Source organism: Phacochoerus africanus, chromosome 15 (assembly GCF_016906955.1).
Source record: "Phacochoerus africanus isolate WHEZ1 chromosome 15, ROS_Pafr_v1, whole genome shotgun sequence".
NCBI classification, from domain to species: Eukaryota; Metazoa; Chordata; class Mammalia; order Artiodactyla; family Suidae; genus Phacochoerus; species Phacochoerus africanus.
Window position 1 is genome coordinate 20,044,284 of NC_062558.1, and position 23,938 is coordinate 20,068,221.

The 23,938-nt window shown below is 43.9% G+C and overlaps 1 long non-coding RNA gene across 1 annotated transcript in view; it reads left to right on the top strand.

Moving 5' to 3' along the window:
• Positions 1 to 22,247, top strand: part of LOC125116774 (uncharacterized) — a 45,139-nt gene extending 22,892 nt beyond the window's left edge. Inside the window, exon 3 of the long non-coding RNA XR_007132420.1 lies at positions 21,705 to 22,247. This is a non-coding gene — a long non-coding RNA (uncharacterized LOC125116774). The remainder of the gene's footprint in view (positions 1 to 21,704) is intronic.
• Positions 22,248 to 23,938: the final 1,691 nt, after the last annotated feature.

Genomic DNA, 23,938 nt, shown 5'->3' on the forward strand with positions numbered 1-23,938 from the left:
ATCCCACCCTCAAAGAGCTCACAGCCTAAGATGCAGGGAGTCCTGGCATGTGATTCTGAAAAGCAAAATTCTTTCTTTCAAAGACTAGAAAACAGTGTTAAGAATCAGGAATTTCCACTGTGGCACAACGGGCCTGGAGGCGTCTTGGGAGTGCTGGGATGCAGGTTCTATACCCAGCCAGGCACAGTAGACTAAGGATCTGGCATTGTCCCAGCAGTGGCCTGGATCACAACTGTGCCTCAAATTGATCCCTGGCCGGGGAGTTTCACATGCTGTGGGGCGGGCAAAAAGGAAAAAAAAGAATCAGCAGCACCTTTTTTCTTCTCTAAGAAAAATGCACAAGGTGATTCGAATTAAATGGTATCAAGACCCCTTCCAACGTCAAATTCTAATTTTGTGATCCAGCCTACCTACCAAATGCCAGAAAATAACCTCAAAATCTGGAGCAGGGTAAACTAATCTGAAAAAGCCACTAACAGGTGTTCCTGAAAGGAAAGGGGAAGAAATACATTTCACTGGCTCTTCTGGGAGAAAAATGAGGAAGAGATTGTAAACCTACAACTGGCCTCCAAGTGGACATGGGCTTCATTTAGAGGGTTCCATTGATGGACTGACATTCAGGGGATTTTCAAGTACTTTGAAAGGTCCCTCAATGCCTTTCTCCTTGACCTGTATGTCAGCCACAGGCTGCAGGGTCTTCTTGAATGGTAAGCTTCGTGGCTCTTCTCCCCAAGGGTCAAAATTCTTTTTTTTAAGACAAGATAATTTTTTTAACGTGGGTTCTGTAAATTTACCCTATTAGTGCCAATTAACAGCAATTAAATAAAGCTGTTAAGGACTCTCTTTCATGCTAGAAAGTTAACCCTCAAGGAATTAACTGTTCTTCTGAGCAACAATATATATGTATATCTATACATGCATATATTCTTGGCTGTTATGCTATTCATAAGTTACAGAGAGAGGTTCTGATATCAGTTGGACTTGAATTCTATAAATGTTACTGAGAAACTCTAGAAGCCTGTATAGGAGTTCCCTGGTGGCTCAGTGGGTTAAGGATCTGACATTGTCACTGCTGTGACTTAGGTCGCTTGCTATGGTGCAAGTTCGATCCCTGGCCATGGAAATTTTGTATGCCTCGGGTGCAGTAGAAACCTGTATAATTTTTTTTTATTATTTTGCATTTTCAGGGCTTCACCAATGGCATATGGGATTTCCCAGGCTAGGGGTCAAATAAGAGCTGTAGCTTCTGGCCTGCACTACAGCCACGGCCGCACCAAATCTGACCTGTGTCTGTGACCTATACCGAAGCTTATGGCAACACCGTATCACCTGAGTGGGGCCACAGATGGAACCTGAGTCCTCATAGATACTAGTCAGGTTCATTGCCACTGAGTCACAGTGGGAACTCCAGAAATCTATATAATTCTTACCATTGCATAGATTAGAAATCCAAGGGCAGAAAGGCTGGGAAGTTCGTGCAGGGTCACCCATCTTACAGGGTCACTTTAGGTCTGCCTTCTCCATGCTACCTGCCTGCCCCACAGAGGTACAGGTGACAAAATGTCTCATTCCATCCATCCACATAAAGAGCCAGGCCCTGGTGCAAAGGTCATGCACAGACTAGGCAGACCATTCATTCATCCACTCATTCATTGAGCAGATAGTTTTGAGGAGTGCTCACCATGAACCAGGCACTATTCCAGGCTCTGGGTATAAAAGGTGAATAACCGACAGAGAACTTGCACCCTGGAACTTACAGTTCACGGGGGATTGTTAGGCATAGAACTAGGAAACAAATAAATGAACACAATGATTTCAAACAGAGGTAAGTATCTGATGTCAAACAGAGGTAAGTATCTTGAAGAAAACAGAAAGACATGTGATTGGAATTCCTTAGGCTGGTCAGGAAAGGCCTTTTTGAGAGGTCACCATTTGAGCTAAGGGCTAAAATAGTAAGAATAAGACGTAAATCATAACGTGCAAACACTTGAGGATGTGGGGGAGGGAGACTGCTAGTGCAGAAACCCCAAGACTGGGGATGGCCTGTGGACCCACAAGGCAGGGGAAGCAGAAGGGACAGAGGCAGGAGACACAGTGGGGGAGGCGGGCAAGGGCAGATGTGACCACCACGGGCCACGGTCAGGGGTCTGTGATGGGAAGGCATTGCTTTCAGCAGCAGAGGGAGGCCATGGTCTCATGCCCTTTTTTTAAAAAATTTTTTTATTAAAGTATAGTTGATTTACAATGTTGTGCCAATTTCTGCTCTATAGCATAATGACCCAGTTATACATATACATATATATATATATATATATATATATACCTTTTCTAATACTATCTTCCATCATGGTCTAGCCCAAGAGATTGGACATGGTTCCCTGTGCTGTACAGCAGGACCTTGTTGCTTATCCATTCTAAATGTAATAATAGTTTGCATCTACCAACCCCAAACTCCTTGTCCATCCCACTCCCTCCCCCTCCTCCTTGGCATCCACACATCTGTTCTTTATGTCTGTGAGTCCACTGTAGTTTTGTACATAGGCTCATTTGTGCCATATTTTACATACCATATAAGTGATCTCATATAGTTTTTGTCTTTTTCTTTCTGGCTTACTTTGGTTGTATGAGAATATCTAGCTGCATGATTTCTATTTTTAAAAGATCTCTCTGTTCTATAGAGGAAGAGATGTATGGGCAAGGGTGAAAACATAATGGCAGTTAAAAGTTTGGTACAGGAGTTCCCATCGTGGTGCAGCAGAAATGAATCTGACTAGGAACCATGAAGTTGCAGGTTCACTCCCTGGCCTTACTCAGTGGGTTAAGGATCCGGCATTGCCGTGAGCTGTGGTATAGGCTGGCGGCTGCAGCTCTGATTAGACCCCTAGCCTGGGAACCTCCACATGCCAAGGGTGCGGACCTTAAAAAAAAAGTTTGGTACAAAAACCCAAGGCATTCCTGATGATTGTATAGCTACGAGGTGGATTTTGAAGGTAGAACTCATGGAACCTAATGATGGATTGGTTGTGGGGACAGAGAGTAAGAGAGAAACCAAGGAACCCTTCCTTGGGTAGAAAACAGTGCCACCCTCTGAAATGGGGCAGGTGGGGGAAGGCGGAGGTTCTGTGGAGAACATATCAAGTGTGAAATGCGTATTATCCATTGGACATTGTTAAGTAGACAGCTGGGTGTCTAGGTCTAAAGCCCACTGAAAAAGTTCAAGAGGTATTAGTTTGGGAGTCATTGGAATATATATACTCATGGGTTTTGAAACCACAAGCTTTGGGGGGAGTGCATTTGTAGAGAAGAGATGAGAACATTAGCCTCAAGATGCCCATTTTATTGGTTCACTGACTTCCTCGGGGCATTTCCTGTTTATTCCTGATTTACTAAACTCACCTCATGTCTGAAAGTCACAGAGCATGCCTTTGTCATTTGACATTAGAGACATGTTTTCTACATCTCGATCCAATGATTTTCAACATCATTTTAATACAGTTGTAAGGCCTCTATGTTTTCAGTGTAACCCACTCATTTTTATGCCGTCTTTTATTATTGCAGTATAGTTGATTTACAATATTGTGTTAGTTTCCACTGTATAGCAAAGTGATTCAGTTACATTTTTTCAGATTATTTTCCAATATAGGTGATTACACGATATTTAATATTCCCTCTGTTATACAGTAAATATTTGTTGCTTACCTATTTTATATATAACAGTGTGTATTTGTTAATCCCAAACTCCTAATTTATCCCTCTCCCCTCCCTGTCCCCTTTGGCGACCATAGTTTTTTTTCTATGTCTGTGAGTCTGTTTCTATTTTGTAAATAGATTTATTTGTATTATTTTTTAGATTCCACATATAAATGATATGGGTTTTGTCTTTCTCTCTCTGATTTACTTAGTATGATAATCTCTGGGCCCATCCATGTTGCTGCAAATGGCATTATTTCATTCTTTTTCTGGCTGGGTATATTTCATTGTATATATGTACCACATCTTCTTTATCCATTCATCTCTTGATGGACTCTTCGATTGCTTCCATGTCTTAGCTATTGTGAATAGTGCTGCAATGAACATAGGGGTGCATGTATCTTTTTGAATGAAAGTTTTGTCCAGCTGTATGCCTAGGAATGAGATTGCTGGATCATAGTGTAGCTCTATTTTTAGTTTTTTAGGGAGCCTCCATACTGTTTTCCATAGTAGTTGCAACAAATTACATTCTTACCAAGCATTTCCAATTCTTTAAATAATTCTATAATGCAGTATTAGGTGAGGAGAAGCAAGACACATGGCTGAAAGCTTACTGCTCTTTTCAAACCTGTCAGTTTATCATCTGTCTTTGTCTTTTACTACATACTGTATTTCTGTGTTATGACCAAGTCTCCTGGCCAGATGCCCACACTTCTCACATCTTTCTCCATATTCAGATGCAGTCTGAACATCTGTGCCAATCATCATACAGCAATGAAATGAATTAGACTAATAGTAACTAGAGCATTTTCTTGGAAGTTTTGTTGTAATCAATAGGAGGCAATGTACAGCCAACACATTTTGAGAATTTTTAATTTCTCAGCAGGAACAGGCAAAGAACTGTATGTTACATCCTGGACAGCTCTGTAGAGCAGAGCTCACCTCCTCAACCCACCCCTCCCTTCATGGCTAATTACAGACAGTGCGGGCGGGGGTCACACCTCACACCTGTCTCTTACTATAAGTCAGTTAAGGGATCATCTCTCTTCTTTTTAGGAAACTGACAAAGACCTAAAGGATGAAGATAAAGTCCTTCTTATTTACTTAAAATGATTTTGTCTTACTCCATCCTTTAGGTCTTTGTCAGTTTCCTAAAAAGAAGAGAGATGATGATCCCCTCACAGACTTGTAGTTATCACCTTCCTGTGGGCTCCCCTCGATTCATGAGGGAAGGCTGGTCACTGTGTAAACACATCTGCCCCAAGTTCTCACGGGGTTAACACAACAGAGGTTAGTTTTTCAGCCACACCAGTTGAATCAGACAGGTGTCCTGCAGGTGCCTTTCTAAAGACCCCAACTGCCGAGTATCAGTGCTGCGTGACATCCCATTCCTTAAACCGCCAACACGTTTTGCCCCAGGGCCTTCGTACTTTCTGTTCCACTGCCTGGAAGTATTTCCCCCGACAGGCACACAATCTGCTCCCTCAAAACACAAGGGAAGCTTTAAGTCTTTACTCAAATGTCCCCTTCTCCAGGAAGGCTTCCCTGACCTGTGTAACTAACGTTGTAAACAACCACCGCCTGCACCTCTCATCCTCTTCGAGGCTTTCTTTTCTCACAGCTTCATCACTGAATAGCCAACTATGTGTTCATTTTCACTGTGCCTTCCCCTTTCTCTCCATCAGAGCCTAAGCTCCATGAAGCAGCGACTTTTATGACTTTGTCCGCTGCTCTTTTCCCAGAGCTGGAATAGGACCTAAGAAGCAGTAAGAATCTGTTGGCTGAAGGAGAGGATTTCAGTGCACCAAGGGGTGTAACCTTGCAAAGGCTCATGTCAGTGAAAATCAGAACCAGGGCCACTGAGAAGAACGGAAGGGAACCACGTGAGAAGGGCAGCTGTGTGGGCAGCCAGGTGGCCCACCTCATGCAGAAGCGAGGGTCGGGCAGACCCTGGCCAGAAGGAAAGGCCAGGAGGAGGGGCCGGTCCCTCCCAGAGGGGAGAGCCGAGCTTTACTGGAGGCTTGTGTCAGCACAATCCAAACTCCCTAACCATCAGAGACAGCTGAGAGAAACAATATGACTTCTCACTTAGAAAATGGCTAAAAATTTTAATAAGAATCTTCACTGCCATCAGGGGAGGTTTGGGTATAATTTTCATATAAATTGATACTATTTTGAGAGCAGATAAGTACAATCTATGACTGCCATCCTCGTTCCCCATAGCACACTTCTAGGGATTCATACCAGGCTAATAATCAGAGATGGCTATAAAACATACGACATGGTCATTTATCATGTCAGTAAACAACATCGGAAAGAACGTCCAGCAAAGCAGTAATGATTACACAGATTCTGTCCCATCCAGCTGGTAGAATAGATGCAGATGTAAGTTGTAATAGGATTATCTTATCTTAGGTGTTGGGGAGGAAGACATTTTCTTCTAGGATCTTCTTAGAATTAAGTTAACAGGAAACAGATCCGCAGGAGAGAATCACACAAAAGTTTGGTAACATGTATACAGGGAGAGACCCAGGGAAACTGAGTCATTCACCAAAATGGCCCAAATTCTCACCTTAAATACTTTCTTTATCTAAGACAGAAAAGGATGTTGGGGGTGGTGGTTTGGGACCTGAGATGGGAGGAAAGCTATTGACGTGGAGATGGGAAGGCAAGGGTTTGATAAACACGTGTTTGCTGGTTCCAAGCAGAGACAGTGGAACCCACAGTGGCCTCTGGTTCCTAGACCCTGCCGAGTTCCCCCACCACACCCACCCCCTGTTCACTGCAGGCATCTCTGGTGATGGTTCTGTTCCAGAAACAGGACCCTTAGCTAAATTCTTTTAGGCACTTAAGAGGGAGGTAACAAGAAAGGCATTCCTAATCTTCTGTTTCTTAGTAATAGTCAGCCTAGGAGTTCCTGTTGTGGCTCAGTGGTAATGAACCTAACATCCATGAGGATGCGGGTTCGATCCCTGCCCTCACTCAGTGGGTTGGGAATCTGGCATTGCTGTGAGCTGTGATGTAGGTTGCAGATGTGGCTCAGATCCAGTGTGGCTGTGGCTGTGGCTGTGGTGTAGGCTGGCAGCTGCAGCTCTGATTGGACCCCTAGCCTGGGAACTTCCATGTGCTGCAGGCGCGGCCCTAAAAAGAAAAAGAAAAAAAAAATACCCTAAATTAATCCTCATGCCAAAGAGACTTTCTGAGGTGGCAAATTTTGCTCCCCAACATGGGAAAATTCTCACAACATAAAATTAAATGAAAAAAGTAGCTTCCTGTTAGAATCTGGATTTTGGAGACAAACCAACATAAGTTTAAAATATCTTCTCTACCGCTCACAAGCCTGTGACCTTCACCACGTCACTTAGCCTCTAGGGCTCACTTTCCTCATCTGTAAATCTGGGATAATGATACTAATTCTTAAGATTATTATAAATATAAAAAAGATTATGATTGTAAAGCACTTAACAGCATACTTGACCCATAGAAAGGAACTTAATAAGAGTTCCCATCATGGCTCAGCAGAAACAGATCTGTCCATGAGGACACAGGTTCAATACCTGGCCTCGCTCAGTAGGTTAAGGATCCAGCATTGCTGTGAGCTGTGCTGTAGGCTGCAGACATGACTCGGACACAGCTCTGATCCCTCGTTGCTGTGGCTGTGGTGTAGGCTGGCAGCTACAGCTCCATTTCGACTCCTATCCTGGGAACCTCCATATGCTGCAGGTGCAGCCCTAAAAAGACAAAAGAAGAAAAATAATAATAGCACCTATTATTGTACAAAAATATTACCTCTTTTTTCTTCTTTGCACTTAATACTTTTAAGTGTTTCCTGAATTTTGTACATGGAAGGGTGTATGTTCTTTTTATAATTAGAGAAGACCTTATTTCAGAAGATAATAAATATTTTTAAAGCTATTTTCAAGTTTAGAGAGGTAATAGAGATTTTGCTAAGACTCTAGGAACCTCCTGCAGATTTTATATTGCATGTAGTCCACTGTTGGGGCTCAGAGCAGGCTGCCCCAAAATATGTCTCTATGTTATATCGACTATTTTGAATTAATGTTACTTAAGAAATAGCCAATGCAGAGTTCACTGGTGGCCCAGCAGTTAAGGATCTGGCATCGTCATTGCTGTGGCACAGTTTCAATCCCTGGCCTGGGAACTTTCACAGGCTATGGACCCAGCCCCTCCCCACCCCCCAAAAAAAAACACCTTAAGGAAAGCTGAATAAACTAGACTTAAAAAAGAAAAGAAACAGCCAGCACAAGAGGGACCCTCTGACCCTCCTCTCTGTCTCCCTGAAGCAGGAAATTAACCTCCCATGTGGAAGGTGTTCTCCCGGCCTCTGGAGGAAGAAGCACATGCTTATCACCAGAGGCAAGGAATGTGGGACAAGAAGCCTATATAAAGAACCTTTCAGCTTCTTTTATTGACTACCCCAAGCCCAAATTCTGTTTAGATTCTCCATGAATCAAGCATCCAAAATCTAGGTTTCTTTGTCCTGTCATCTCCTCATAAAGTTATAGTTTCTTTGTTTAAAAGTATGAAAACTGCCGGCTTCAGCCACTGTTTAAGTCCCATTTCTATGAGACCTTCATGCACATAAATTGAAATGTATTTCTTTTTCTCCTGTTAATCTTTGTGCTAATTTTACTATTAGTTCAGCCATAAGAACCCCAGAGAGGTATAGGTGAAATTTCCATTCTGGTCAAGTGGAGTTTAGCTGTTTCACAGTCATTGTTAAATCATGATGTACAGAAGTGACACCCCTTAGGTCTGCCCCAATATGGAGCAAATTTTAGATAATCAACAGTCAGTAGATAAGACAAGTGAAACCATTGTCTTTAAGATACCCAAGGAAGATTTACAAGAAACACTTGGAAAACAAGAGAGATGTGAGTGCAGTTCAAAGCCCCTCATTTCATCTCATTCTTTTATAATCTCACTAGTGCAGGAGAGAAACAGAAGGGACTTGACAAGTGAATAGAAAATAACCGCCTGTCATCCCTTAAAGATGAATCCTTAGAGGGGTGGAGGGTGGGGTCAGAGCTGGCTAATGATAAGATATTCTGTGATACTGACATCTGAGGTTGAGATAGAAATAAAACTTCTCTCGGAGCAATTCCGATTTTTCTTCAGTATTTCCAAGTTACATCTATGTGTAGGGAGAAATTTTTAACTCCAGTCAGAACAACTTTCCCCAGGAGAGAGGAGAGTGTTAAGCATCCTCCCGTTCCTTAGTAGAAACAGGTGTTGAGGCAGCTGTAAATATTTATATTCTACCTTGAACTGATTCTCCCCAAAATATAACATTTGTCAGAATAGGAGGGTTAGTTTGTTTTTAATGTTTTAAATATGGCCCAAAAACGTATAAAATAAAATTCACTACCTTAACCATATTTCATTGTTCAGTGGTGTTAACTTAGTCACATTGTCATACAAAAGAATCTAGAGCTTTTTAATCTTGCAAAACTGAAATTCTACACCCACTAAATAGCAACTCTCCATTCCCCTTCCCCCTCCCACTCTCCCTGACAACCCCCACCCAAACTTCTGTTTCTTTGAGACTAACCACATTGGAGTCTTCATTTAAGTGGAATCATACAGTAACTGTCTTTTCATAGCTGGTTTATTTCACTTAGCATAATATCTTTGAGATTCACCCACAGTGTAGCATGTGTCAGAATTTCCTTTTTTTTTTTTAAGGCCGATAATATTGTGTGTGTAAATACTGTATTTTCTTTATTCCTTCATCCTTCATGGATATTTAAGTTGTTTTCATATCTTGGCTGTTGTAAATAGGGCTGCAGTAAACATACAAATGTTATGATCCCTTTAAGATCCTGCTTTCAATTCCTTTGTTAAATACTCAAAGGTGGGCTTGATGGGTTATATGGTAGTCCTAATTTTAATCTTTCGAGGAATCTCCAGACTCTTTTCCATAGGGTGTGGGTTTTTTGGTTTGTTTGGTTTTGTTTGTTTGTTTACTTTTATCCAATGGCCTCTCTGAAAATTTTAGATCCTACAAGTCACTTTCCATTTGGTGAAAGAGAGAGAGAAGAGGAAAATTAGACCTGGCACTGAAAGGAAACATGGTGAGGGAACCGAGAATTTAATCCAGGACAGTGGCCTTCAGGTTCCTAGACCTGCTCCCAGGTGCTCTGATTCATGATGTTCATGACTGGTCAGAGCCAGGCTGGGAGCCATTGATTTAGGGCAGAGCGAGGGCAGTGGTCACAAGCGGACAGTGTCCCAGCTCCAACAGCCCAGGTCAGGGAAGGTGGAGGTTGGTCCAGGCCAGACTAAGCAGGGCAAAACATGGTTCAGGCAGGAGGCACTAGTTCCTTTCTGAGAAAACATCAAATTCTCAGCAAACAGAGCGGCTTCAAAGGGTCAGGGCCTCCCAGTCAGCACCCTGGATAGCTCCCTTCTGGCAAAAGTCCTTCCAGCAAGCCTGAGGGCTTTCACTCTGAGTTTCTGACAGGTCCACCCCAGGAGGCTGTGGGCTGGTAAAGAGTCTCACACCCATACAGCTATAATTCCTGTAGCGTGGGAGAGCTGGCTTATTCCTCCCGCCACCACCGCTGCCCCAGACTTAGGATTCCCAAGGGCGGCCATGCACCTGGGGAACAGTTTAGCTTAGATGGCAGCATACTCAGGCAATTTACTTTCCCAGAGTTGGATCTTTCCCAGGTGAACACCAAGACCTGCCAGATGTTCCTCCAGTGCCTTTTTACACTGTCAGTAACACTGAAAATATTTGTTAAATGAAAGATCATATGGACAAACTGATACCTGGACACTTTAAGGATAACAATTGATCATGTCCAATGACAGCTTCATTTCCAAGGCAGATCTCCATCTAAATAAAAACAATCCTGGTACTGAAAAGACTCAGTGAGACATAAAGGATAGGAGTTCCTGTTGTGGCTCAGCAGGTTAAGAAGCAGGAATAGTGTCCGTGAGGATGCAGCTTAGATCCCTGGCCTTGCTCAGTGGGTTAAGGATCTAACATTGCTGCAAGCTGCAGTGTAGGTTGCAGAGGCAGCTCGGATCCAGTGTTGCTGTGGCTGCAGTGTAGGCTGGGAGCTGAAGCTCCAATTTGACCCCTAGTCTGGGAACTTCCTTATGCTGCAGGTGTGGCCATTAAAAAAAAGAAAGAAAGAAAGAAAAGAAAAGAAAAAGAAATGTAAAGGATATTTCACCATCCTCACCCTTCCCCAACACACAAACTTACTGATTTAGAAAGACATTAAGACAGAAATTCAAGAAGCAATGATTTTTTAAACAACTGCATTCTCTCAGATTCCAAAGCCTTAAATATAAATGTATTATACAGCAGAGATATTCGCAATGACAATCAAAACGTGATCTTTTATGTCGTTCCTGTTCTCCTGACATCTTCTAACTTAACCTGCAGCCAGACGGCTCTGTGATGCAAATTGGATGCTGAGACCTGGAATAAGATCATTAGTACTCAGCCCTGACAAAGCCTGGAGCTCTCTTGAAATTTCTCAGGCAGTAATTGCTACATGGAATTTAGCTTGGAGACAGTGAATTGATCTCTTTAAGGATGCTTGATTTTAGTAGGGTGGTAATTTGCCCAGATAGTTACAATGTAAAGAGTTCTCCAAAAGAAGTGAGAGAAAATGCATTTCTGGCACCTCTAACAAAACATGTCGTGAAGAATCAGACCTTCGGGAGGGGACACCCTCTTGGTTGTACTCTTCATACTCTTCCCTTCTGTTATTCCATTAAAGAGAAACCCTGAAAGGTCCAATCAGCCTTGAGTTTTGCCCCAAATGGAACAGACTTAGGGTGAAAATTATAATCTTTTGCCTCTGAATTGTTTTCTCTTCATGTGAATTCTGAGTCACCATCACCTGATGTGAAATTAGATGAAATTGTGTGATCACACTGGAAGGTGTATAAAACCATCCCCAACCTGCCCAATACCCACACTGATGTATATATATGCCAGAAATTATAGGAAACACTGTTGACAGGTGCCCAGAAGAACCATCATCTCTGCTGCCCACACTGTTACGGGGTGGGGGGCGGAAAGGAGTGTGCTTTTTTTTTTTTTTTTGCTTTAATGATTTTTTTTCCATTATAGCTGGTTTACAGAGTTCTGCCAATTTTCTGCTGTACATCAAGGTGACCCAGTCACACATACATACATACAGTCTTTTTTCTCACATTATCATGCTCCATCGTAAGAATGGGCTTTTCTGTAAAGAATTAATCAGGAAAAATCAGTTTTTTGTCATAACTGTCTTACACTTTCCATTATATGTATCAACATTCATTGGTTTAATTTGAACCACATCAGGCCCTTTGGCTTATTTATTGTTTAGTTGTAGCATTCTAATCCAACTTTATGATGATAAACTTTCCAATTATTTCCACATCGTAATTACTACTTGATTATAAAGAGTTTATTTTTAAGTTTTCCATAAGGTAGCAAACCTGTTTCCAAGGTAGCTAGTTGAATTTCATTACCCTATCCAAATCGTTTTCACAAATGCAGTTGTTGTAACTTTGGGCTGGTTTTACGTGAAGGTCATGTCACAGCTGGGCTTCTCAAAGACCAGTCCTCAAACACCTGCATCAAGTCACCCAGGATGCACAGGACCCGTGCACACTCCTGGCCACTGCTCCAAATGCATGAAATCAGTGTTTCTGAGAGTGAGGTCTGAGATGTTGCTTGTTCAAGAAGCTCCCCAGGTAACTAAGAGACCCATGGATATGCAGGCTGGAATCAACCTGTGCCCCTCCCCATTGCACCACTTGACTCATTCCATAGCACTAACTTTTAAAAAATTGTTACACTTAAAGTTATAGTTGCCTTGGGTTTTCATTTATCTGTTCAGTGAGTATTCACTGCAGAAGCACTATGAGCAAAGCAGCTGGGGGAGTTCTGGAGAGACACCAGAGCACAAAACAGAAATGCTCCCTAGAAGCACAGGGACTAATTCTGTCAGAGAAGCAAGCAACGAACAATTGCATAAATAACTGCTCAACTACATCTTTGAAAGTTTCCACAAAGGAGAAGTGGAAGATGTTAATATCTAGAGGCCCTGACAACCCGGAAGTTCAGGGAGGTTGCTGCTGGAAAGGGACACTCAGGGTGTCCTGGGTCAGGAGGGGGGTCCAGAGAGGGCCCTCCAGGCAGAGGGAGCCTGAGCCAAGACTTTAAGGGGGGAAGAACCACGGCGAAGCAGTAGCTGCCAGAGCAGGCAAGGGCCAGACCACACCAACCTCTTCCGTCCCATTGAGGATCTGGATTTTATCCTGAGAACATTAAGGATCCACTCAAGAGTTTACACCTGCTTGTCATTGATTCTGCAGCAGTGTAGACAACGGAGTTCTAGCAGGGGTCGCCAGAACAGTGAAGGCTCAGGGGCTCTGTCCAGTGGCAGAGGGGCAGAAACAGGAACAACATGCTAGAAATAAAACTTGCAGGGAACAGGATCAGTTACATCTGATGGAGGCAGTGCCCTGGAACACTTAAGGACCTTAAAATCCCGACAACCTAGTTTTACTAATTCAGAAATAGTTCTAACAACATATAATTGCCTTTTATCATCAGTCCTTCATGAGAACAAAAATTAAAATGCCAAGGGACTGTTCATTCCAATCCAGGCCACCAAACTTTGTATGGCTTATGACTGCAGACCCATGGCCCTCAGAGAAGTTGGATTGCGGGAGGTGCCTTTTTGGCTGGAAGCATCGCCTCCACTAACACAAAAATTGTGATCATGGTGGAACTGAGGAACTTGGCACTCAGGTTCCCAAATCTATTATTCTACAAAGCAAACATAGGTTTAAGGCAAAAAGCAGTGTATTATTTTCAAAGAATCATCAACCACTCTTTTAGTCCAAACACAGAGTGAGGTTAGAATAACTGGGAAGGAGGTTCAAAGGAAACAGAAGGAAATCATTTGGGAACTTCTAATCTGTAATAGGTCAATCCCTCTTTTTCTTCTGATCTGTAATAAACAACAAAGCCCTTTACTTTCTGTCCACAGCGCATTGATAACATGGTTTGAAAGATTTCGATTCAATGCTGTAGATAGTCAGCTATTAGTGAGACTTTCTGCTAGTAGAAAAGCATAACAACCAGACTTCAAACTTCTTTTTTTTTGTCTTTTTTTTCTTTTTTGCTATTTCTTGGGCCGCTGCCGCTGCATATGGAGGTTCCCAGGCTAGGGGTCGAATCGGAGCTGTAGCCACAGGCCTACGCCAGAGCCACAGCAACGCGGGATCCAAGCCGCGTCTGCAACCTACACCACAGCTCACGGCAATGCCAGATCATTAACCCACAGAGCAAGGGCAGGGACCAAACCTGCAACCTCATGGTTCCTAGTCGGATTCGTTAACCACTGCGCCATGACGGGAACTCCCAAACTACTTTTATCTTAAATCACTGTTAAGTCAAAATCCGTGAGATCCAATCTGATCTGAGGTTTACATTTAGTATGATTATAGTCAAAAGTTTATTATGAAAGTTTCTAACATAAGATTGGAAGGAGAATGTGTAAAAAATCTTTAAATGTTAAAAAAATGTACTATCCATGAGTGTCATTTATTTAATACAAGAGAGCCAGTGTAATCTTTAATACCTGAATATTTGAGAATATATAGCAAGTTTTTTTCTGATAGCCAGTTAGTAATTATTCTGATTAATTCAACATATATTAATATATGGTTTATTGATATATAATTATTTGTACATTAAATTTTTATATAGATTTGCCATGTATACTATAAAGAATTGATCAGTTCTGAAAAATTGGATAGCTAAAAATATTATTTCCAGACAACTATCTGAACATAATTAACCTGCTTTTTCTTATTTATGTTTTAAATTTGTGTACAGTAAAATGTTTCATGTTCAATTCTGAGTTTCTTGTAACCATCACACAACAGGATACAGAATGACTCCATTACCCCAAGAATTCCTTCATGTTGACCCTTTGCAGTCAGGCCCTCCACTCACCCCAGCCCCTGGGAACTGGGGTGCTGGTCTGCACCTCCGCTGTCCTGATTTTTCAGAGTATGTCATGTAAGGGGTTCACACAGTATGTCATCTTTTGAATCTGGCTTCCATCACTGAGCATATTTCCTGTGAGTTTCCCCCATGTTGCTGCCTATCTTCTGATGATTCCCTAGCAGTGCCTTACAGCCCTCCAGCTCTAAGTAGGAACAGTATATTCACATAGAAAGTTCAGCCATAAGAAAGCAAGAAATAATGGTATTCACAGCAACATGGATGCAACTAGAGAGTCTCAGAAAAAGACAAATATCATATGCTGTCACTTATATGTGGATTCTAAAACCCGATGCAAATGAACTTACTTATGAAACAGAAACAGACTCACAGACATAGAAAACAAACTTATGTTTACCAAAGGGGATAGGGGGGGAGGGTAGATAAATAAGGAGCTTGGGATTAGCAGATACACACTACTGTCTATAAAATAGATCACCAACAAGTATTTGCTGTATAGCACAGGGAACTATAAACTAAAAGCTCACAGATGTTTCATCTTCTATTAAATAGGAGCTTATATCTCTAAGCCTCCTGGTCTTATGAGCCACCCGTGCCATCCGCAACCGCATCACTGCCCCAGGCTCTGACTTCCTGCAAACTGGCAGCTGGTGTTTGTGCCTCTCCTGGCTCTGACCTTGGGCCTCTCCCACACATCGAAGGGGCAGGTGCTTTCTTGTTTGGACTTGATCTTCATCCCCATCTGGTTTCTTCTCTCAGCAAAGCTGGGCCCAAGCACGAGGCACTGAGGTTTCTGGACTTTGCTTGGCAGTAGGAGAACAGGAGGTTTCTATTCTGATGCCCCGCCGAGCAATCTTTTGAGTAAATAATAGGATGGAAAGAAAAGTCTATTTCTTTTTGTCCTGTTTTTCATGATTTCCAAATTAGAAAACTGATGATAGGATGAAAGCCTCATCAACATGGCAGGCACGTAGCTCTCAGGAGCGGTGGATCCCAGTGATCACAGACCTTCAGCTGCTACTAAATAATACAAATTACCAGGCCTTGAATTTATAGTCAACATCCCTCTGATGTGTCTGGGGCTCTATGTGAATCCTGCTTCACCCTAGTATGCAAGTCTGTCCCTTGGGGTGAAAGAGCCTGCCCAGTGGATTCATTGATTCCTACAGGCACCTCTGGGGAATGGTTGGCCAGTTGCCAAGCTCACGCCCCTCTCTCCATCACCTGGGGGTAAGTGGGAGCTTTCTAGAGAGTGAGGGGGCCCAGTCAATGGCCATAAACGGTAAGGGGCTGATCTGCCCGCCCCACTAGCTCTCAAGCCCCTACTCAAGAGTGGGTCCTGCTTTCCCAGATACCACTGAGTGGTAAATGTATAAGCTCAACCCAAAGTGTATGGAATCAGAGACATGCAAGAGAGACCTGTCATCAGTGGTTAGCGGGAAGGGGCTGTATCTTCAGGTCCCCATAGTCCTTTAAAATAGCTGAAAGAGGAGTTCCCGTCGTGGCGCAGTGGTTAACGAATCCGACTAGGAACCATGAGGTTGCGGGTTCGGTCCCTGCCCTTGCTCAGTGGGTTAACGATCCGGCGTTGCCGTGAGCTGTGGTGTAGGTTGCAGATGCGGCTCGGATCCCGCGTTGCTGTGGCTCTGGCGTGGGCTGGGGGCTACAGCTCTGATTCGACCCCGAGCCTGGGAACCTCCATATGCCGCGGAAGCAGCCCAAAGAAATAGCAAAAAGACAAAAAAAAAAAAATAGCTGAAAGAGTTCTAATGCCATAGACAGCTTCAAAAAAGAAGTCTGTTTTGGAGCCAAGCACTTGCTATCCTGTTTAGTTCCCATCACAACCTCCGCAGGACTGCGAGGAAGTCCTACTACCCCCACTTTTAGACCATCTCTAAAAGTAATAATAATAATAATGCAGTAATGTGTTGAGTGTTACCTTGATTCCTAAGTCTTTAATACATTAATTCCTTTAATCCTGACAACAGAACCCTTGAAGTGGGGAATTCTGTTACTGTCCCCATTGTACAGATGAGAAAACTAAGCACAGAGAAGCCAAGTGATTGGCTGAAGTCCACACAGCTGGCAAGGCATTCCAGTGCTCTAGTTCCGGGGCCTGTACTCAACAAGGAAGCTCCGGGGTTGCTGAGACAGGGAGAAAGGCTGCCAGGCTGAGCAAATACATGACACGCAGCTCACTGTGAACTTCAGACGAGCGAGGAATAATTTAAGTACAAGTGTCTCCCATGCAATACTTGGGAGATGCTTACACTAAAAGAATTATTCATGGTTTATCCAAAATTCAAATTTGATCCAAGAGCCTATATTTAAACTGACAACCCTACAGGGAAGGAATGCTTGCAGTTGGAGCCTCAGCCTAATTCCAGAGAACCTTCTGGAATCTGCTCCTAAGGTCAGAGTCATGGCCCAGTCCTGATGCTGGACTTTGGTCAGCCACTGAAATTAAAAGGCATACAGACTTGGAGTTCCCGTCATGGCTCAGCACAAACGAATCTGACTCACATCCATGACAACACAGGTTTGATCCCTGGCCTTGCTCACTCGGTTAAGAATCCAGCATTGCTCTGAGCTGTGGTGTAGGTCACAGATGTGGCTTGGATCCCACATCACTGTGCTGTGGTGTAGGTGTGATTTAACCCCTAGCCTGGGAACCTCCATATGCCTTGAGTGCGGCCCTTAAAAAAAAAAGGCAAACAGGCTTGACCCTGCATTAACAATAGAAAGCAGGCATCTTAAGGCACTGTGATTTTCAGTCCTTCCTAAAATCCATTCAGATTCTGAGCCTGGTTCATAAAAACTTGAGTGGAGACCTGAGGAGACATTTTAAAAAGTAAAGGATGAGAAATGGGTCATTTATTTTTGTGTTCAGGAATGCCATTATCGCATGGGTACTCTGATGAGAAAAACCAGCAATGCTCCCCAAGTACCTAAAGGAGTCCAGTCAGGACCAGGGACGAGGCAGCATAAGGAAAGAATGTGGGTTGACAGAAGATACCAGTAGCAAGAGGATTTTGACCCTGCTCTTCCCACCCTGAGCCAGGAAGATGTATTTACCCAGGAATGCATGCTCAGGCTATAGATAACTACAGGAAATGGAGGAATTTTTCAAAGTCATCTGCTTAGAGCATTTTTGATGACTTGTTTGACATTAAATGGTGTGTGTTCATCATGATTCAGACAAATCTGTGTTCCCACAAGGCTTGACATCACATGGGTGAATCCACAGAAAACCAGCATCTTTACCACATTTACTATTTGCTGACAATCATCACAGAAATAGCTGCCTTTTAGACACCATAAAAGCTCTCCTCTCCCCTCTTAGGAAAAAACATTTTAGGGGAGGAAGAGAATCTTGGCCGAGTTGTGGTCACAATGGCTTGGCCTCTGATGGCGAAGAAGCATGTCATCCAGGCCCAATGGCCTGACCTGCACTCAGACTTACCAGTTGAGTAGAATCCCATTCAGGATCCTGTCCCTGGGGGTGGGGGGGGGGTGGGGGGAGTGTGTGCAAATCGTGCCCACCCCCCAATACAAGTCACTCAGCCTCTCTCTCTAAGCTTCACTTTTCTCATCCCCAAACTGAAAAATTAACAGTGGCTTCCTCACATTGCTGTGAGGCATGACGGGCTGGTCCACACAAAGCTCCCAGCACAGAGCCTGGCCCATGTGATGCTCCACCTATGTTTCTATCATCACAGGTCATGAACTCCAAAGATGCATCCACGTGCCCTCTCACCAGCTTCTAGCTTCTCAGAAAAGCCTGCTTCTGTGGGCAGGCTTTCAACAACTCCATCGTGTCCTCAGGGCAAGAGGGGTGGGGGGACTGGCAGGTGTAGTTATTGTAAATGAACTCTTGAAGGTAAACAGGTCTGTAACTAGACTGTGTTCCTAAGAAATAGGTTTCCCAAGCCATGGGATGTGCAGTTCTTTTGTAAATATGATGATTGTCACAGATATTTAAATATTTAAAATCATACAAGCTAATTATTGAAGGAAACAGTAACTTTTTAAAGTTTATTTCATCCCTGAGGCTGTCTTAGAAAAAAAAAAGTGTTTAGAAAAAAAAGATTCATTTCAAAAGGAATTTTCATCTCTTTGTCACTTCGTTGAATACTTTTCCTCACACTAGTTAAATTAGACATAAAATTAGATTTCAAGGCAAAAACAATTCTCTGCCTTTAATAACACTATTTAAAATGCAAATTGCATTGCAGACAAAAAGAATTGGAATTTTTGTAGCTTAAAAATAAATGGAATTCCGGAGTCAACATCATATAAATAGGTGTCCATCTGGCCAACGTTATGATTGCCAATTTCTTTCAGTTGTTTGTGTTTAACAGGAATTTAAACAGCTCCCTCTTGTGGCCTAAAAAGCCATTGGCAACCCACGTCTTGGCCAGCTTTATCGGTCATTTTATTCACTGCACATTTGCTTAATCAATTATATATTTGCTGCAGCGGTTGGGGAAGTGGCAGGGAGCTGGGACAGAAACGTTGCCTCTGGATGCAGCGCGTGTGGATGGAATCTGTGTTCAAGCTCCAGACCCGGGCTCTGGCATGGCGTTCATGCGGCTTCTAATTCAGGGGCTGTATTTCTCTAAAACGCTTTGGCCAGAACAACTCCCCAAGTGAAGAGCTGCCTCCAGGGACTGACCGAGACACACGGTACTCGGAAATTCTGATACCCAATTTCAAAGACAAAGCTTCAGATCCTAAAGCTTTAAATGAAAGTCCCCTTCATACATTTCCTGGTCAACTTTGGTGATGTCCCTGAAACTTGAATCAGTTGTTTGTTGCAGAACTAAGCGGGCGAGGGGTAGCACCGTGCCAGACGCTGAATACTGTAAGCAAAACACATGTGCCCCGCAATGTCAGAGCCCAGTGGGAAGAGGAACTACTGTTCATTATGGGGCGTGGCCGCCACTGTTCACGGAAATGAAAGGTTTAGTGTGGGCAGGGCATCAGGGAAGTCCTCTCCGAGAAATGGCTGAGTAGGTATTTGCCAGGTTAAGTAGGAAAAATAGCAGGTCCCAAAGTTGAGAAGGGGGCGGAGCCTGCCTCTTGAGATCCTGGCGGGAGGTGGGTGGGTGGTGCGAGGCTGAGGACCTGTGACCCCGCGTGGGCAGTGGGCCTTCTCCCTAAAAAGGCTGTGGTCTCTTTAAAAGCCAGGCTGGGCCTGTGCAGGTGGGAGTGGAGGGAGCAGAAAGGAACCAGACGCCCTCCAAGGACAAGGCTCAGCCAGCAAGGTGCCCGGCCCTGCATAGGGTCTGTGAGAGGGCATGGGGAGTAGGTTGTAGGTCTCTCTGAAGATAACGTGGACAGCACTGGATGATGAAAGGAAAGTAAGGGGGAGAGGTTAAAATGACCCCCACACAGCAAAGACAGGGAATAGCCCACAACACAGGAGGCTGGACTGCAGAGCCAGACACAAAGCCAACACAGAAGACACCCCCTTGTGGCCCCCACTGAAGCCACTGGGCGCCCAGCCTTCACCTGTTTGGTGGCATCCTACAACCCCAAGGTCATCTGCCTTCCAAAGTCATGCCAGAGGGAACCCATGTGGAAAGTCAAAGCCCAAATTTCCAACCGTTAGAGACACCCAACCAGTGAGGAAATTTACAGAGTTCCTTGGATGCTTCAGGAACCACTTTGAGCAGGGCACAAAGAGACGTCCTTTTTGAGCATTATAATGCGTGTGACACTATCTGAACATCCTGATCTACAAATTAAGGGACCTGAAAGCTGTCATTCATATATCTTTCTGTAAAGATAGAAATGCCCAGTGTGAATAGTGGGTGAAAGCCCCCCACCACCACCACATAAACCGTGAGAAATATTACTTTGAATTTGCTGCTGTTTTTATGCCCACAAACATAAAACGTGGAATCACACGTTTTTCAGCTGCTGGGATGGAAATCAAAATAGATTTTCTAGCCCCAAAGCAGAAAGCTCTCCTAAGCAAGCAAACAAATGCCAGCCTTTTTGGATTGTCTGAGAGCTAGAATTAGTTTGAATAAAGAGCCTAAGTCTTTCAACTGAGAAAACATGTTTGGATGTGGGAGGTCAGCTAAGGACACGATTTAAGAATTTCCCATAAAAGTATCTTGGCAAGAAGAGGGGAGAAAACCAACAGGAAACAAAAATGGCCCAAGGAGTTGCTGTACACTCACTTTGGTGGCTGAATTTGGTGATGCACATCAAAGGTAAGTGAGAGGCTAGTGTCCAAGCAAAGTTGTTTTATTTGCTGTGACAGTTCCCACACTGAGTCATGAGCTTTATCACCTTGATCCCATAAAGGAGAAAAGCCTTCTTTGTTAGAGCAGCAAACACGTGTTCCTCCATTTGCTTTAGATGGGCTATTACACTGACCGTTTTCAGATTTTGGTGCATTTGCCTCAGTCTTCATATTTGTTTTCAGGAAAAAGAGAAAAGCAAGACTGTAAATCCTCAAAGAGAAGGCAAAGAGATTTCACAAGTCAGAAAGAGAACAGTCCCCCCACCCTGGTTTACTGATTGCATTTCCCACCACGGGGCTTTGAATCTGCCCTGGCTTTTAGCAGAATCGGGGAGGAAGTTATCTGAGATGCACAGGACAAGAGCGGAGGTCCTAATCCCCGCCCCTGCCCCAACCCCTCCCCCTCCGCCTCTGCCCCGCCCCTGTCCCCGCCCCGCCCCCAACCCCACTCCCGCCTCTGCCCTCACCCTTGAGTGCTGGCCGCTCTCTTTGAGGCTCTCTGGGAATGATTCTCATCTGAGAAAAGCCAGCTCACTCAAGGTCACCCTGTTTCTGGAGGCAGCCTGCACAGGGACTGGTCAGTGTGGGGTGTAAAAGTCCACTCCCCTAGCCAAAATTTGGAAAACCTTACAAAGGCTTCTGTGTCAGCACTCCCCATGAGGTTGGCTGGGGCCTATGGCAAGATTTCACTGGAGCCCACCGTTCTCCTCCAACAATCGTGCTTATGTTCCTTCTCGTCCACAGGTGTAAACCTGGTGACCTCAGAGCCGGCGTGCCGGGAACAGGGCCTCCAGCACCGCTGAGTGACCTCCCTGGTATGTTGATTGATTTGTTTGTTTTCCTAGGTTTAGTGGTGAGGAATGGAGGTTCTGGGATCTGAATCCTACTCATCTTCCAATTTCTCTTCTCTGGGGAAGTTGAAGGGCAGGGATTACAGGGTTCCATTTAGGAAAACACTCAGAACCAGCTTCACATGACCATGAACCCAGGCAGCCCTCAGTCTGCAGATTAATCTCAGCAACCACAAGGAACTGAGGCTGTGGTACTGCCCGCCTCCTGGAGCTCTCTCAGCCTCTCAGGACAGGAGATCTGACTTTCCTCCTTCCTCTGTGATTGGCCAACCCCTCAATTCTCCTTTATTAATGAAGAGTTTGCTACCCAAAGATCTACAGAAATCAGTGAACACATTCAGTGTGACATAGAGCTATGGACATTTCTTCCTCGTCAGCATTTCCATAGCAGTGAAAAGATCAATGGAAAGTACTTAATTAATAGCTATGCATTGAATACCCCCTATGCACCATAAGTGGTTTAGAATCTAGGAAAGAAAAACAAGTAAGGGTCATTCCGGCCTTTAAGAAGTTTAACATCAGGGAGTTCCTGTCGTGGCGCAGTGGTTAACGAATCCGCCTAACAACCATGAGCTTGAGGGTTCGATCACTGCCCTTGCTCAGTGGGTTAAGGACCTGGTGTTGCCGTGAGCTGTGGTGTAAGTTGCAGACACGGCTCAGATCCTGCGTTGCTGTGGCTCTGGCTGGCGTAGGCCGGTGGCTACAGCTCCAATTCGACCCCTAGCCTGGGAACCTCCATATGCCACGGGAGTGGCCCTAGAAAAGGCAGAAAGACAAAAAAAAAAAAAAAAGTTTAACATCAGAGTTCCCGAAGTGGCACAGTGGGATGGCAGCATCTTGGGAGCAGGGTCAATCCCTGACCTCGAAAGTGGATGGAGGATCTGGTGTTGCTGCAGCTGTGCCTTAGGTCGCAACTGTGGCTCAGATCTGATCTCTGGCCCAGGAACTCCATATGCCTCAGGGTGGCCAAAAGAGAAAAGAAAAAAAAAAAAAAAAGTTTAACATCTAGTGCAGAATCTCAAACCCAACACCTCTTTTTTTTTATTTTTTTTTTGTTGAAACATATTTCATTTACAACGCTCTATCAATTTCTGCTGTATGGCAGTGACCCAGTGTTATGTATATACATATACACGTTCTTTTTCTCATACTGTCTTCCATATTGTTCTATCACAAGAGACTGGATATAGTTCCCTGTGCTGTACACTAGGACCTCATTGTTTATCCATTCTATTTTTTATTTTTTTTATTTTATTTTTTGTCTTTTTTGCTATTTCTTGGGCCGCTGCTGCGACATATGGAGGTTCCCAGGCTAGGGGCTGAATTGGAGCTGTAGCCACCGGCCTACGCCAGAGCCACAGCAACGCGGGATCCGAGCCGCATCTGCAACCCACACTACAGCTCACAGCAAGGCCGGATCCTCAACCCACTGAGCAAGGGCAGGGATCGAACCCTCAAGCTCATGGTTCCTAGTCGGATTCGTTAACCACTGTGCCACGACTGGAACTCCCTGTTTATCCATTCTAAACCCAAACTCCCATCCATCCCACTCCCTCTCCCCTCCCCCTTAGCAACCACAAGTCTGTTCTCTATGTGTGTGAGTTCTGTAGATAGGTTCATCTGTATTTTGGCTTCCACATATAAGTGATATCATATGGTATTTGTCCTTCTTTTCATGACTTACTTAGTATGAGTACCTCTAGTTGCGCCCTCATGTTCATGGCAGCACTATTTTTTTTTTTTTTAATATGGCTGCACCCATGGCATATGGGAGTTCCCAGGCCAGGGACTGAATGCAAACCACAGCTATGACTTTTGCTTGGGCAAAGCCAAATTCTTTAACCCACTGGGCTGGGTCAGGGATCAAACCCACGCCTACCACAATGACCAGAGCCACTGCAGTCAGATTCTTAACCCACTGCACCATGGCAGGAACTCTCCAACAGCTATTTTAAAACATGTTGTAATGCCACCATCATGTCTTTGATATAAAATTCCTAAGTCATTTACCCATAAATTCAGAAAACCATTGTAATCCCCTAATTGTAATATAAATTATAAAATATCATATCATCGTATATTTATAATTATAAAATAGAAATAAGAAAGCAGGTTGTAATTTTTTCT